Genomic DNA, 14,138 nt, shown 5'->3' on the forward strand with positions numbered 1-14,138 from the left:
GGGAGCTGATCTGCTGGAGAGCAGCTCCATGGAGAGGGACCTGGGAGTCCAGGTGGATAACAAGTTCTGCATGGGACAGCAATGTGCCCTGGTGGCCAAGAAGGCAAATAGGATCCTGGGGTGTATTAAGAAGAGTGTGTCCAGCAGGTCGAGGGAGGTTCTCCTCCCCCTCTACTCTGCCCTGGTGAGACCTCATCTTGAGTACTGTGTTCAGTTTTGGGTTCCCCAGTTCAAGAGGGACAGGGATATGCTGGAGAGGGTCCAGTGGAGGGTAACAAGGATAATTAGGGGACTGGGGCACTGCCTTGTGAGAAGTGGCTGAGGGACCTGGGGCTTTTTAGTCTGGAAAAGAGAAGACTTGGAGGGGATTTAATAAATGTTTATAAATATCTGAGGGCTGGGTGTCAGAAGGCAGGGGACAGGCTCTGCTCACTTGCTTCCTGTGGTAGGACAAGGAGCAATGGATGTAAGCTGCAGCACAGGACCTTCCACCTCAACACAAGGGGGAATTTCTTTACTGTAAGGGTCACAGGCCATTGGAACAGGCTCCCCAGGGAGGTTGTGGAGTCTCCTTCTCTGGAGACTTTCAAGGCCCATCTGGATGCGTTCCTCTGTGACCTGAGCTAGATTCTATGGTCCTGCTCTGGCAGGGAGGTTGGACTCAATGATCTCTCTGGGTCCCTTCCAACCCCTGACATCCTGTGATCCTGTGTGATCCTGTGATCCTTCCCTGGAATTGTATCCACTAGCATAGACAAGTTGGTTTGCTGATGTGGCAGCTCTCTGTAATATCAGTGTCTCAGTGGCCTTGGGAAGGAAGTGTGGGGTTTTGAGCATCAGGTCTTTTTAGGTGCCTCAGATTGGATATCCAACTGGAAAATCACACTAACAAATTCAGGCAGTGTCAGGAAGCTGAATGCAAGCAGAGCTGTCACTGAGGGTCACCAGCTTAGCTGTGCCTGTGATGCTCGAGGTGTTGGCTGCAGCCTACATCTGCATCCAAATTCACCTACTTAAATGCAAGACCATGCTCTGGTGTAGGCTTACAAAAACCTTGAGGAAATGTGTCCAGTTCCAGGCACCCCTGTTCAACAGAGACAGGGAAACACTGGAGAGAGTCCAACAGAAGACTAGCAAGACAATGAGGGGACTGGAGTATCTCTGACAAAAACAAAGGCTGAGAGACTTGGGGCTGTTTAGCCTGCAGAAGACTGAGAGGGATCTTCTCAATGCTTATCACTATCTGAAGGGTGGGAGACAAGAGGATAGGGCCAGTCTGTTTTCAGTGATGCCCAGTAACAGGACAAGGGACAACAGGCACAAACTAGAACATGAGAAGTTCCAGTTCAACACAAGGAAAGACTTCTTTCCTGTGAGGATGATAAGCACTGTAACAGACTGCTTAGAGAGGTTGTGGAGTCTCCTCTGGAGACATTCCAAACCTGCCTGGCTATTGATCAACCTGCTGTGGGTGACCCTGCTTTAACAGGGGCTTTGGACTAGTTGACTCCACAGAGGTCCCTTCAAAGCTCCACCATTCAGTGATTCTATGCTATGTTTCTGCCTGGATGCATTCCTGTGTGATCCACTGCAGGTTATCCTGCTCTGGCAGTGGGGTTGGACCAGATGACATTTCACAGTTCCTTCCCACATTCTGTGATTCTGTGTTCCACTTTGGGGCCACAAATCCCTGAGTTCAGATGCTGGTTGTCCTGTCTGAAGCAGCAGCTTCAGATGGCTGAGCAGAGCTATACAGTCTGCAGAAGTCCCTCCCAACCTATACCATTCTGTGAAATTCTCACCTCTCAAACAGGACCAGATCCCACTTGTCAGCTGCTTGTCAGTATCTGAAGGGGGCCTACAAGAAAGCTGGGGAAGGACTTTTTTGGGTGTCAGGTAATTATAGGAGTAAGGGGAATGGAACAAAAGTAGAAATGGGTAAATTCAGATTGGATGTTAGGAAGAAGTTCTTCAGCATGAGGGTGGTGAGACACTGGAACATGTTACCCAGGGAGGTGGTGGAAGCCTCACCCCTGGAGGTTTTTAAGGCCAGGCTGGATGAGGCTCTGAGCAACCTGATGTAGAGTGAGGTGTCCCTGGCCATGGCAGGGGGGTTGGAACTAGATGATCCTTGAGGTCCCTTCCAACCCTAACAATTCTATGATTCTATGAGTCTGTGTGCACTTTCTACCCTTACACAATCAATGGATCCTTCTAAGAAGAGCTTCCAGGATGATCTCTCTCAAGTCTTCATGATCTCGGAGGCTCTTTCTGGCCTGGATGATTTATATGGTTCTAAGAACATCTCAGGTCTGCAGACCAAATTGTGCAGGTCCAAAGAGTGTGAACATCTGGGCAGGATTAATTTCATTTCAAGACATTTGAAGTCATAAGCCAACTCTGTCTAAAGTACTCAGCCTGGCTTCTGTGTATAATTAACAGGAATAAAAAAGGAGGCAGTCTTAGACCATGATGAATCTGACCCCTGTTTAGACTTCTACTTTAAGATTAAATTATAGCCTTTGCTGACAATAATGGGCAGCTGTGGTAACCAGCTTGGCTGGAAACACCTACTCTGGAGATATTTCTGTTTCATCCAAAAAATTCAACCTTTGAAGTGTTACAAACCAAATGTTGTGCAAGGGCAATGAGGAAGCACACCATGCATCACAGAATCATCACAGAATGTTAGGGGCTGGAACGGACCTCGAAAGATCATCCAGTCCAACCTCCTGCCAGAGCAGGATCACCTAGAGCAGATCACACAGGAACATGTCCAGGTAGGTTTTCAGTGTCTCCAGAGAAGGAGACTCTACAACCCCCCTGGGCAGCCTGTTCCAGTGTTTTGTCACCCTCACAGTGAAAATGTTTTTCATTATGTTCACATGGAACCTTCTCTGCTCCAGTTAATGGCTACGTGCTTCACAGCTTGTGGTACAGCTGTGACAGGAAGGTTAGAGTCCATGTTGGGAGTAATCATGCAGGTCCTAGCTCTTGTTACATTAACCAGAGGAAGACACAGGAATTGGCAAGGGAGCAGTTTTCTCAGCTCAGCTATTCCTAAACATGGCATGGAAGTTTAGAACTTCTGCTGCAGGCAGGCTGAGAGCCAGCAAAGTGCCCACACTGCCAGACTGTGTCTGAGTCCTCTTTTCAAAGGGCAAGCACAGCTCAGGGACTGCTCCAGCCTTGGAACTGGACCCATCAAGCACAGCTCAGCACCACCAGACAAACGCAACGGCAAAACAAGTGTCATGGAACGTGGGGCGGGGGTGGCTGGAGGGGGTGTTGCTATGCATAATGGTACCAGGTTGATTTGTATGGTGATGTCCCACCTGTGATGAAGGGCTATCATACAATCATAGAATCATAGAATGGTTTGGGTTGGAAGGGACCTTAAAGACCATTTACATCCAACCCCCTGCCATAGGCAGGGACACTTTCCACTAGCCCAGGTTGCTCAAGGCCCCATCCAACCTGACCTTGAACACCTCCAGGGAGGGGGAATCCACAGCCTCCCTGGGCAACTTGTTCCAGTGTCTCACCACCCTCACTCTAAAGAATTTCTTCCTAATCTCCAGTCTAAACCTTCCCTCCTCAAGCTTCAATCCATTCCCTCTCACCCTATCACTACAAGCCCTATGCATTTAGTGTCACACTGTCTTTTTTGAGGGGGCTGTTGCAAACAGCAGAATAATTTATTATCTTATCTTACCAGAACCCCTAGAGAATTAGTCATTCACCCTTCATCCCAGACTGCTGAAACAGGAGGTTTCCCTCATGCTGGCAGCAACCCCCTCCCTTCTACAACCAGTTTCTCTGGGACAATCAGTAAGTCCCATTAAGAAAATCCCCAGGCTCAGCTTCCTCGACTCCTGCTCTGATGTGTAGCTGAGTCAGCCACCTTCTCCTGCTCAGCTGAGGGTAAACCATACTTCCTAGGAGGGAAAGCAAAAATTAACCCCAGCTTTTACACCCTGTCTCCCTCTTTTCCCTGCCTTCCTGTACCCAAGGTTCCTCTCTGTACTTTATACTTTTTTAGCCTGGAGAAGAGGAGGTGTGGGGGAGACCTTATTGCTGTCTACAACTACCTGAAGGGAGGTTGTAGCCAGGTGGGGACTGGTCTCTTCTCCCAGGCAACCAGCAGTAGAACAAGAGGTCACAGTCTCAAGCTGCACCAGGGGAGGTTTAGGCTGGATGTTAGGAAGAAATTCTTCACAGAAAGAGAGATTGGCCATGGGAATGTGCTGCCCAGGGAGATGGAAGTGTTTAAAAAGAGACTGGATGGGGCGCTAGGTGCCATGGTTTAGTTGAGTAGAGGGTGTTGGGAGATAGGTTGGACTCGATGGTTTTTAAGATCTTTTCCAACCATGTTAATTCTGTATTCTGAACCAGGAGGTATGTTTTCCTGAGAAAACACAAGAGTCAAAGACATGTTTTGAAAATAAGTATCAAAGCTGGCAAGTGAAGGCGAGGGAAGATGGAACCAACATTGTTAGAAGCTGGTAGGGGCAAAATAAGAGGGGCTCTGCATGGCAGCTTCACACAGGAATCAGCATCCTGCCAACAATATCTGGGGAATGTTGCTCAAAGACCAAAAGAAAGAGCAGGGAAGAAATCGTAAGTGTGTGTTTCTGCCCCTCAGGTAACATGAGGAATAGTAATAGAGTGGGAGAAATAAGTGTGGAAGGAGGGTAAAGAAGAAAAGGAAGGGGGAAAAAAAGAGAAAATAAAAGAAAAATGAGGAGAAACTGGGCAAGAGTAAAGCATCTCAGTGTTATAAAAAGAGACAGAGAAGTGAATTTTATTCATGAGCTTTCCAAACACATTTGCCATTATCGCGGGCATGAGAATATTATTCTGCTGCTGTCAGGGGGCATGTGACTGGGGCTCCAGCCGTCAGAAAATCACTGCCAGCTGTCAGAGGGCCAAGCCATTGAGGGCAATGGGCCAACAGCAATCACGCTGTCAAGAAATACACTTGCTTGTCAAGAGATTAGCAGTTTGGCCTCCAAAGCCTTCAGAGACTGTTGGCTGCAAAAATGGAGATGGTCATGTGAACAGTGCAGTCTCTGGCAACAGAATCACAGAAAGTTAGGGGTTGGAAGGGACCTCAAAAGGTCATCCAGTCCAACCCCCCTGCCAGAGCAGGATCGCCTAGAGCAGATCACACAGGAACACATCCAGGTGGGGTTTCAATGTCTCCAGAGAAGGAGACCCCACAACCTCTCTGGGAAGCCTGCTCCACCCTCACAGGGTGGAGGAAAAAGCTTTTCCTTATGTTCACATGGAACCTCCTCTGCTCCAGTTTGCACCCATTGCCCCTTGTCCTGTCACTGGGCATCACTTAGAGCCTGCCTCCATCCTCTTGACACTGCCCTGCACAGCTTTATAAACATGAATGAGGTCAGCCCTCAGGCTCCTCTTCTCCAAGCTAAAGAGCCCCAGGTCCCTCAGACTTTCCTCCCTTCAGCATCTTTGTGGATCTGTGCTGGACTCTTTCAAGCAGTTCCCTGAAGTGCTTCTTGAACTGAGGGTCCCAGAACTGGACACAATATTCCAGATGTGGCCTCACCAGGGCAGACTAGAGGGGAAGAAGAAGCAGCAGTGGGCAGACATATTCTATTTAAAAGGAGAATGCAAGAAGGTATTAAACTGTTTCTATTTGTCTCTAGTGCATCAGGAGCAATGAGTAGTAGAAAACAAAATTAATGACTCCAGAAACACTGCATAGCCTTGGACCAGATGGCAGGATGTACAACACTGGCCTCCAAGTGCATCACAACTTGCTTTGGGAAGATGGGCATGAGGGAACATCCAAGACTGCTGTGGAGTCTTACTGAATTTTATTCCACTTTCATTCAAGCATCAGTGATTCCCCCAACCTCTGTCAGTTGGACCTGTTCATAAATGGGACACATGGTTGGGGTAGCAGAAGTGAAGCAGATAATCACAGGATCAAGGAATAGTAGGGGTTGGAAAGGACCTCTGGAGTCCTCCAGTCCAACTCTCCTGCTGTCATCCTCTGTTCAGCACTGGTAAGGCCACATCTTGAGTACAGCGCTTGGTTTTGGGCTCCTCACCATAAGAAAGACACAGAGGTTCTGGAGTAGACTCTGAGAAGGTCAACAAAGCTGGTGAAGGGTCTGGAGAACCTTGTGGAGAGCAGCTGAGGGAACTGGGGTTGTTTAGTCTGGAGAAAAGGAGGCTTCTCACTATCTAAAACTACCTGAAAGGAAGTTGGAGCAAGGTGGGAGTTGGTCTCTTCTCACTAGCAACAAGTGATAGGATGAGAGGAAATGGCTTCAAGTTGCTCCAGGAGAGGTTTAGGTTGGATATTAGAAGAGACTTCTCCACTGAAAGAGTTCTCAAATGCTGGAACAGGCTCCCCAGGGAGGTGGTTGAATCCCCATCCCTGGAGGTGTTTGAAAGACACAGAGATGTGGTGCTGAGGGACATGGTTTAGCACCAGACTTGATAGAAGTACAGAATGGTTGGAATCAATGATCTTAAAGGGTCTTTTCCAACCAAAATAACTCTATGATTCTATTCTATAAAGCAAGTTCACCTAAAGCAGCTTGCGCAGGATCACATCCATATGGATGTGGAACATCTCAAGAGAAGGAGACTCCACAACCTCTCTGAGTAGTCTGGCCCAGTGCTCTGTCACCCTCAAAATAAAGAAGAAAATTCACTTCTAGAGCAGTATAGTTACCCTGCCCAGTTAGTAATGGTCTTGCAGAAAAGGCAGCGCTGGTACCAGCAGTGCTTATTCTATGGATCCTTTTCTCATCTTACAGGTGGCAAATCTACAATTATTTTTTAAGTCTAGCTACAATGGAGTCCCTGCATCCCTTTCCCAGGACATTCCAAGTTCTTCCAGAAAGCTACAAACTGTTACTGTGGATCCCAGAAATCACACAGCTAAACACATTGGGTCAAGTTTCAGGCATACATTAGCACTACGTACCTTTGAAGTCATGCCTCCTGTGATATTTGAACTCAGAAAGCCAAGTGACTCAGACTCTGCAGAGCTGCCATGCTCAGCACTTGGGACAGACAGAAGTTGCCTGAGATGGTAATTCAGTAGAATATCACATGGGGTGGATGCGGTCCTGTGCAAGCTGCTCTATGTGACCCTGCTCCGGCAGAATGGTTGGAATAGATCATCTCCCGAGGTCCCTTCCAGCCTCTGTCGTTCTGTGATTCTGTGACCTACCATTACAGCCAGAGTTCAGAATGTGCCTCATGTGCATGAGGAGGAATGACACCAGGCACCAGTACAGGTTAGGGGTCATCCTGCTGGAAAGCATGGAGAAAGACCTTGGAGTCCTAGTCGACAGCAAGTTATCCATGAAACAGCAACGTGCCCTGGTGGCCAAGAGGGCCAATGGCATCCTGGGGTGAATCAAGAAAAGCATGTCCAGCAGGTCTAGGGAGGTTCTCCTCTCCATCTACTCTGAGTGGTTAGAAAAGGGACGTATAATATTTTCCCTTTGTTTATGAAGGCTATGGCAATATGAATCAAAATATCAATAGCCTTTATTAATATGAAACTTGCTGAAGCGTGTCAGAAGGTTCGCTATTAGCTGTATTTCCAGGGGGAATGCACAGCGTTTGGGCACCTACAGCAGTGTAAACAGTTGTATGCAAACCGGGAGGAGCGTAACAGAGAACACCCCGGGAGCGAAACGGCGCTCGACCACCGTGTGGGGGAGACTCCACAAGAAGAGTTATGGCCAAGAGGCAGTTAATTAATTACTCACAGCTGATGGTACCCAGGTAGGGAGCGCTGCTGCTGCTGTGCATCGGAGGCTGTGGGGCGCTCTCGTGCGCCAGGCGGTCGGCGAGGGCTGGTGTGGCTTCAGCAGACGGCGGGCTGCTAACGACGCCGTCGCGACCGGCGCTCGCTTTGCCCTGGGTGAATTGAGGCGCGGCAAAGTCCTGGTCGTGAGGGGGAGCAGGCTCGGCTCCGACTCCTGAGCTCATGGCTTCTCTGGTAGCTTGCGGTGTGCGTGCTCGTGGCTTTATCCCAGGTGTTGCAGCACAGGAGGTTCCACCTCAACACAAGGGGGAACTTCTTTACTGCAAGGGTCACAGACCATTGGAACAGGCTACCCAGAGAGGTTGTGGAGTCTCCTTCTCTGGAGACTTTCAAAACCCATTTGGATGCATTCCTCTGTGACCTGCAATGGATTCGATGGTCCTGCTCTGGCAGGGGGGTTCACAGAATTACAGAATCACAGAATCACCAAGGTTGGAAGAGACCTCAAGGATCATCGAGTCCAACCTGTCACCACAGACCTCATGACTAGACCATGGCACCAAGTGCCACATCCAATCTCCTCTTGAACACCTCCAGGGATGGTGACTCCACCACCTCCCTGGGCAGCACATTCCAATGACAAATGACTCTCTCAGTGAAGAACTTTCTCCTCACCCTGAGCCTAAGCTTCCCCTGGTGCAGCTTGACACTGTGTCCTCTTGTTCTGGTGCTGGTTGCTTGAGAGAAGACCAACTCCCTCCTGACTACAACCACCTTTCAGGTAATTGTAGAGAGCAATGAGGTCACCCCTGAGCCTCCTCTTCTCCAGGCTAAACAATCCCAGCTCCCTCAGCCTCTCCTCACAGGGCTGTGCTCAAGGCCTCTCCCCAGCCTTGTTGCCCTTCTCTGGACACCTTCAAGTGTCTCAATGTCCTTCTTAAACTGAGGGGCCCAGAATTGGACACAATAAGGTTGTGACCTGATGATCTCCAGAGGTCACTTCAAACCCCTAACATCCTGTGATTCTGTGATCCTGTGATATTAGGAACAATATTTTCCCCCCAAAGGGTTGTCAAGCTCTGAAACAGGCTGCCCAGGGAAATGGTGTAATCCGCATCCCTGAAGAGATTCAAAATACATGTATATGTAAGGCTGAGGGACACAGTTTAGTGGCAGACTTGGCAGTGCTGCATTAACAGCTGGACTTGGTGATCTTAAAGGTATTCTCTGACCTAAACAATTCTATGATTCTATGTCCAGAAGCCAGCTCTCCTTCATATAAATACATGCATCATGAGGGCTTCACCTAGGTGGCTATGGCAATGGCCTTTTGCAATACAAGCTAAAGTGACTCACTTCTCTTGAGCTGATGCCACCAAGAAAGTAGGGTCAGTGGTGCAACAGCTCCAGAAAACATCTTTCTTTCCATGTCTAGTCATGACCTACAATTGATCATCAAACATTAACTGTGGGAATGACCATGGGACACAAGTCAGCCTAGAGGACAGCTATAAGTGGAAATGTTTTATTTCATTTCCTTTTATTTCCTTTAATCCCTTGTTTAGTTCATAGATCTGAAAGATCCAAGCTTTACAAATAAAGCCAATCTGAACCATCTGAGTAGCCTCCTTTATTGATGACGTGAATAGAATGAGTTGGGCTGAGATGCAAGTTGATTAGCTCACTGGTAATTAACTGGTAGCCAGCATAGGAAGAGAGGACATTTGCCAAGTAAATAATGGGAAGTGATCTCATTCCTCTCTTGCTGCTTCCTGCATTAAATGGCAGAACTATAAGAATAGTTTATTTACATGAGCAACATGTGTTTTGTTTCTAGGCTAGGTAGGAAAATGTCCATCTGTTTGGAGTAAATATGCCATTTTCACATAGAACAAGGAAGAATCACAGAATCATAGAATTGTTAGGGTTGGAAGGGACCTCAAGGATCATCTAGTTACAACCCCCCTGCCATGGGCAGGGACACCTCACACAGGTTGCTCAGAGCTACATCCAGCCTGGCCTTAAAAACCTCCAGGAATGAGACTTCCACCACCTCCCGGGGCAACCTGATTCTGTCTCTCACCACCCTCATGGGGAAGAACTTCTTCCTAACATCCAATCTCAATCTACCCATTTCTATTTTTTCCATTCCCCCTAGTCCTATCACTACCTCACACCCTAAAAAAATCCCTCCCCAGCATTCTTGTGGGTCCCTTCAGATACTCAAGGCCACAATAAGGTCTCCTCAGAGCCTTCTCTTCTCCAGTCTGAACAACCCCAACTCCCTCAGTCTGTCTCCATAGGAGAGGAGCTCCAGCCCTCTGCTGATCCTCGTGGCCCTTCTCTGGACACCTTCCAGCACCTTCAGATCCTTTCTGTAATAGGGGTTCCAGAACAGGACACAGTACTGCAGGTGGGGTCTCACCAGAGCTGAGTAGAGGGGGAGAATCACCTCCCTTGACCTGCTGGCTATGCTTCTCTTGATGCAGCCCAGGATGTGATTTGCTTTCTGGGCTTAGTGCACACTGCTGGCTCCTGTTGAGCTTCTCATCCACCAGCACCCCCAAGAAAAGAGCAGCTGCCTTCCCTACTGAAGGTGCAGTGCAACCTAAGAGAATTCAAGTGTCTGATCTTTCAGGAGTTCTTTTAACATTTAACATTTTAATCTCCCTGTACCTGCCTACCACTGAGACTCTTTGCTTGCTCCTAGTGAGTTTCTCTATCATATAGAGGTTTCCAAGAGCAGCAATACAAGGAAATTGCTTTCCCTATCCAGGAGACCAGGTGCTAAGCAGGGCACAATTGGATGGGCATCCCACAGGGTATTCTGCCCCTCTGTTCTGCTTTGGTGACACCACACCTGGAATACTGTATCCAGTTTTGGGCTCCTCAATTCAAGAGAGACAGGAATCTGCAGGAGAGAGTTCAGTGGAGAGCTATGAGGATGATGAAGGGACTTGAACATCTCTCCTACAAAGAGAGACTCACAGTCCCGGGGCTCTTTAGTCTTGAGAAGGCTGAGAGGGGATCTTGTCAACATCTATAAATGGTGGGTGACAACATGAAGGTGCCAGTCTGACAGCCTCTTTTCAGTGGTGCCCACTAATAGGGCAAGGAGGAATGGATACAAGCTGGAACACAGGAGGTTCTACCCCAACACGTGGAGGCACTTCTTATGGTGAGGGTGCCAGAGCTCTGGAAAGGCTGCCCAGAGAGGTTGTGGAGTCTCCTTCTCTGGAGACTTTCAAAACCCATCTAGATGCATTCCTATATTCCCTGCCCTAGGTGATCCTTCTTTGGCAGAGAAGTTGGACTCGATGATCTCCAGAGGTCCCTTCCAACCCCTAACAAGCTGTGATTCTGTGGTATTTTGCCTTCCAGGTTCAGACAGTGGTTGATTCATTATGGAAAATACAACTAATGGTTTGTGGCTGTTTTCTTCCTTAAACTGAAAGTTATAAAACTAGAGTGACACTGGCAACAGCAACTTATCTGCACAAGGTAGCTTCTATTGCCAGGAGAGTCCTGCATAGTTCACCCCAATGGCTTTGGACACTGCCAAGTCACAAAAAATGTGGAGACTTCAAAATATTTCCTTCAGGGTTAAAAATATTCCTGTTGTGCAACAACACTCTTTCCTCTGTGCCACAGCAATATCACACCACTACACACAGATTCTGATTTCAGTTGCAAGCTGCTAGTGTCCTCCCTTCCCTTTGGAGAAAAGGCTGAGGGAGCTGGGGCTCATAAGCTTGGAGAGAAGAGTGAGGGGTGAGGGCAGTGTCAGAAGGTCTGCCAAGGTCTGCTCAGTGATGTCCAAATAATAGGAGAAGGGACAACGGGTGCAAGCTGGAGCATAGAAGGTTCCACATGAACACAAGAAAAATCTTTTTCACTGTGAGGGTGGCAAAACACTGGGAAAGGGCTGCCCAGAGAGGTTGTGGAGTCTCCTTCCCTGGAGACTTTCAAAACCTGCCTGGATGTGTTCCTGTGTGATCTACCCAAGGTGATCCTTCTAGTGGGGGGGTTGGACTAGGTGATCTTTCGAGGTCCCTTCATTCTGTGATTCTGTGCTTCCCCATAATGAGCTGGTTGTAAGCGAGAACCAGTGATGTGTTCCTCTCCAATTCCTTTCACAGCTCTATTCATGAAGAAGGAGTTAGGATAGTTGGACTTGATAATCTTAGAGGTCCTTTCCAACCATGGTGACTCTGTGATCCTGTGAACAGAGAGAATCCCTTCTCCTGATCTCACCATGTGAAAAGGGCTACTAGCCTTCTTTGAGTCCCAAAAGGACTCATTGTTCCCTGTTCAAGTGCTGGACAGAAACAATATTTTGTGGCTCTTTTCTTCTGGTATATCTCTCCTCCCAGATTTCCTATAGGAAGTTTATGTCTTAAGGACAAGTAACTCCCATGAGTGGTATAATATCGGGAAGTAAGGCTGTTTCCCAGAAATGCCTCAATTTCAGCCAGCTGAGGTCAAAGCAAGTCCAAGAGTCAGTGGTGTATGTACCTTTCAAGGACACCATGAGCACAGAACACGTAACAGGAGCTTCACTGACCTCAGAATCACAGAATCACAGAAACATTCAGGTTGCTAAAGACCCTCAGGGTCACAAGTCCAAACAATAACCCTATCCTGCAAGGTTCACCCCTAAACCATATCCTCAAGCACCACATCCAAACCACCTTTAAACACATTCAAGGTTGATGAGATCAGAGTGGGGAGATTTTCAAATAGAGTAAGGAGTCGGGGTTCATGACCTCATCCAAATCCATCCAGTCCAATAAGCCAGACACCTCAGCTCAATTCAGCTGCTAAAACACAAGCATTGAGTGCTGCTGGACATAATACAGCTGAGAGGCACAGGGAGTATGACACTGGGTCTAGGAAACATCCAGTGACCCTAGGGCATCCTTCCTGGCCAGAGCTGCTGCTCTGAAAGAATCTCAGCATTTAAGGAAGTGAATTGAGCCTTTAAGGCAAGATCTAAATAGAGATTAACAGACTTAAATATTGTTACAAAGTCTCTTCATGTGAGCTCCCTGCGTGTAAACGAGCAGGCAGAAGAAGGCAGCTTACTACATATCACAGAATTCTGTGATTTTGTGATATTCCTAGAGAATGCTGTTTACAAGTGTCAGCCATGGATTGGTATGGCATTTGCTTTTGCCTTTCTTTTGTTGTTTTTTAAGCACGAGAAGAATTCTAAAGGCACAAAAGGCAGACTGATTCCCAGATTCCTTTGAAAGTCAATGAGATTGAGGCACATGCTGTTTGTGCTTGTGGAAGGAAGCCTCCCTCCCATAACAGCTTTGCATTTGGTATTTCAGTTTAAACTGGTGTGCATTTACCCCAGACATTCTGCAGCTGATAAGGGTTCTGATTCACATATAAGGGTGAATTAAGCTCAGATGACTGGGAACATTACTAAAGCGAGCTCTCGCTTCCACACTTCTCCCACTGTCAACTGCTTCTCCCTTGGGAAAGGCTGAACAGCAGGTTTATCTCCTCCCATACCAGTTCCAACCCTGCAAATTAGTGCAAACTGACAGCAATTTTATTTCAGGTTAATACAATGGGTTTGAAATCTGCAGGTGCTTGGAGACACCTACACATGCTGTCAATTCTCAGGGTAGTAACCACTGGGTGCAGATCAACTTCAGCTTAATCCACTGCTATCAGAAAGCAAACACCCTGATTTTGATTAAATGTGGATGGTGTCACCTGCCTCAGCTTTTGAGTTGCAAAATTGTAGGATGCATTTTGATAGACCTGATCAGACAGGCTTATGCTCAGAAAACAATGAAGAAGAAAAACACCGCCTTAAAAGCTGTGTGGAGGATTGGGGCTTTGAAGAAAGATGGAGACAGTCTTTTTATCAGGGCCTCTTGTGACAGGACAAGGAGTGATAGTTTGAAACTGAAAGAGCATTGATTTAGACTAGACACAAGGAAGAAATTCCTTCCAGTGAGTATTAAAACACTGAACTGGGTTGCCCAGAGAAGTGGTAGATGTCCCATCCCTGGAAATCTTCCAGGTCAGCTTGGGAGGTGCTCTGAGCAGCCTGATCTAGTTGAAGATGTCCCTGCTTAGTGCAGGAGGGTTGGAATAGATGAGCTTTAAAGGTCCCTTCCAACCCAAACCATGCTATGATTCAATGATAAAAGGAGTGTGTGAAACAAGACCCTTGAACAGAACTGATTTTGAGCACCACCACATCACAGCAGCCCCAGGATGCATGAGAGAGGGGGGGAAACAAGGAAAGAGAAGTAAAACATTAGAAAATGCCTTTTGCTGCCAAAGAAAGCGTTGGGTGGAAGTACAGATATTTTTGCTTACCTATTCCTCAAAATCATAAACAATTCTA

The sequence above is a fragment of the Melanerpes formicivorus genome, unplaced genomic scaffold, assembly GCF_026170545.1.
Source record: "Melanerpes formicivorus ecotype bairdi unplaced genomic scaffold, bMelFor1.0.p_v2 SCAF_1, whole genome shotgun sequence".
Taxonomy (NCBI): Eukaryota; Metazoa; Chordata; class Aves; order Piciformes; family Picidae; genus Melanerpes; species Melanerpes formicivorus.